General features: G+C 64.5%; 1 pseudogene; it reads left to right on the plus strand.

Annotated features, from left to right (window-relative positions):
• LOC145274739 (large subunit ribosomal RNA) overlaps positions 1 to 2,500 on the plus strand; it is a pseudogene marked incomplete at its 5' end in the record, with an annotated part of 4,191 nt that continues 1,691 nt past the window's right edge.

Here is a 2,500-nt window from a genome sequence, read left to right on the forward strand (position 1 = left end):
ATAGGACTGGGCGCGGCCTCGCCGTCACGCACCTCGCCGACGTTTCGGGTTCTTGTCGGGGGCAACCCCGCCCGCGCCCGTTTCCGTTTCCGGAGAGGTCGCTCGGCGACGCTTTTTTACTCGAGCCGCCCGCCACCCCGGGTCAGCGACGTGCATCGGCAACCCACCCGACCCGTCTTGAAACACGGACCGAGGAGTCCTGGCCGTTCGCGAGTCGTAGGGGCCACCTCTGACTAACCCCGAAGGCGAAGCGAAAGCGAGAGAGCGTGTAGGAGGGCGTCGATCGGGAGAGGTGTCGTGGCAAAGTCGTCCGGGGGTTCGTCGGGGGGTGTCGTCGGTCTCGTGCCGTCGTCTTCTCCTCGCCTCACCCGCCTCCGAGCCGTGCCCGATCCCGCCGGCGCGGCGTTTTCGGCCTTCCGCCGTCGCTGCTGCGGTGCCCGCAACTTTTCCTTTTTTCTCTCTTCCCGAGAGAGATAGGAGAGGGAAGGCTCGTGGCTGACGTGCGGTTGTTTTTCCCTCCTCCCCGAGAGGGGACCGGCGCATCATCCAAAAAGGGGAATTGCCGGGCGCCAGCTTCCATATCCTCCTTCCGCCCATCGGTGAGATCCCGCGGCTTGAACTAGTCCTATTTTGTCGTCGAGTTTAGGCGCTGCGCGCGGGCGCATCACCCCCGGGTCGGTTCCCCTTTTTCCGAGTACGACTCGGCCGACTCTGGCGTAGCGAGCGACCAGGGACCCGAAAGATGGCGATCCACGCCCGGTCGGGATGAAGCCAGAGGAAACTCTGGTGGAAGTCCGAAGCGCCTCTGACGTGCAAATCGATCGTCGGAACCGGGTGTAGGGGCGAAAGACCAATCGAGCCGTCTAGTAGCTGGTTCCCTCCGAAGTTTCCCTCAGGATAGCTGGCGCTCGATCGTCGCAATTCCATCCGGTAAAGCGAACGATTGGAGGCCCCGGGGCCGTTCACGGCCTCGACCTACTCTCGAACTCGGAACGGGTGGAACGGGCCGACTCTCCCGAACGACGGAGCCGACCCATCCGGCCGCCGCCGCCAGCACGCTTCGCTGGGCGGTTGGTCACCTCGAATGCGAGTGCCAAGTGGGCCACTTTTGGTAAGCAGAACTGGCGCTGTGGGATGAACCAAACGTCCGGCTAAGGTGCCTAACGCGACGCCCATGAGATCCCGAAAGGGTGTCGGTCGATATAGACAGCAGGACGGTGGCCACGGAAGTCGGAATCCGCTAAGGAGTGTGTAACAACTCACCTGCCGAATCGACCGGCCCCGAAAATGGATGGCGCTGGAGCGACGGACCGATGCCGGACCGTCGCGGCGAGGAGCGATGAACTTTCGCGCCGAAACGATGCCGCGACGAGTAGGAGGGCGCCGCGGCGAGCACGGAAGCCTAGGGCGCGAGCCCGGGTGGAGCCGACCGCGGGTGCAGATCTCGGTGGTAGTAGCAAATATTCGAACGAGACCTTCGAAGACCGAAGTGGAGAAGGGTTCCGTGCCAACGGCGGTCGAGCACGGGTCAGTCGGTCCTAAGACGCGGGCGAAAGTCTTCCCGAAAGGCGCCGGATCCGTTATGAAAGTGAAAGCGATCGAATCGAATCGAATCAAAAGCCCAAACAAAAACAAAGCGGCCGGCCTCCCGTCGAAAGGGAATCGGGTTAATATTCCCGAACCCGGACTCGGAGAGGGCCCGGGGGTGGCGACGCTGTCGGCAGCGATGTCGGCGGCGCCCGTCGCTTCCCGGGCGAAACCGCGGTGACGCAAGCGAGCCCGGAGACGTCGCCGGGAGCCCCGGGAAGAGTTCTCTCTTCTTCGTAAAGGACCATGTCCGTGGAATCGGCTCGTCCGGAGATACGGAAAAGGTACCTGTAGAGCGCCGCGGCTCGGGCGGCGTCCGGTGCGCTTTCGGCGGCCCTGGAAAATCCGGGTCCGGTTTTCGCAGCTCTCGAGTCGGTCCGTACCCACCATCCGCAGCAGGTCTCCAAGGTGTACAGCCTCTCGTCGATGGCATCAATGTAGGTAAGGGAAGTCGGCAAAATGGATCCGTACCTTCGGAAGAAGGATTGGCTCCGAGGACCGGGTCGGTCGGGCCGTGCCCGCGCGAAGCGAGGAACCGGTACGGGGCTGTAGCGTTCGCTCCGTTCGCGCTTTGCGGCGAAGGCATAGGGGCCGCGGCGGTCCGTTGTGCGGCGGCGTGTTCCGGTCGAGCGGTCGCGGTCAAGCGAGCGTGTGTTGCGGGTCGGAGAGCGATACGGGTGGGAGTCCGCCGTCGGGCGGCAGGAGTGTGGCGTCGACCAAAAACGGCGGGGGACCGTCGGCGGGGGTCGTCTTTCTGGCGGCGGCGGTTCAAGCGGCTTTTCTGCGGGGTGCTTCGCTCCGGGGTCGGGGTGGCGGCGGGCGGCTCCAATCCGTTCGTCGCAACGTCTCCGTCCTCCTCGAAAAGGGTGAGGCTGCCTTGCGGACGTGTCGTCGTCGCTTTGCCGGTGCGGTC

The sequence above is a fragment of the Euprymna scolopes genome, unplaced genomic scaffold (genome assembly GCF_053919585.1).
Source record: "Euprymna scolopes isolate OS-2025 unplaced genomic scaffold, ASM5391958v1 sca444, whole genome shotgun sequence".
NCBI classification, from domain to species: Eukaryota; Metazoa; Mollusca; class Cephalopoda; order Sepiida; family Sepiolidae; genus Euprymna; species Euprymna scolopes.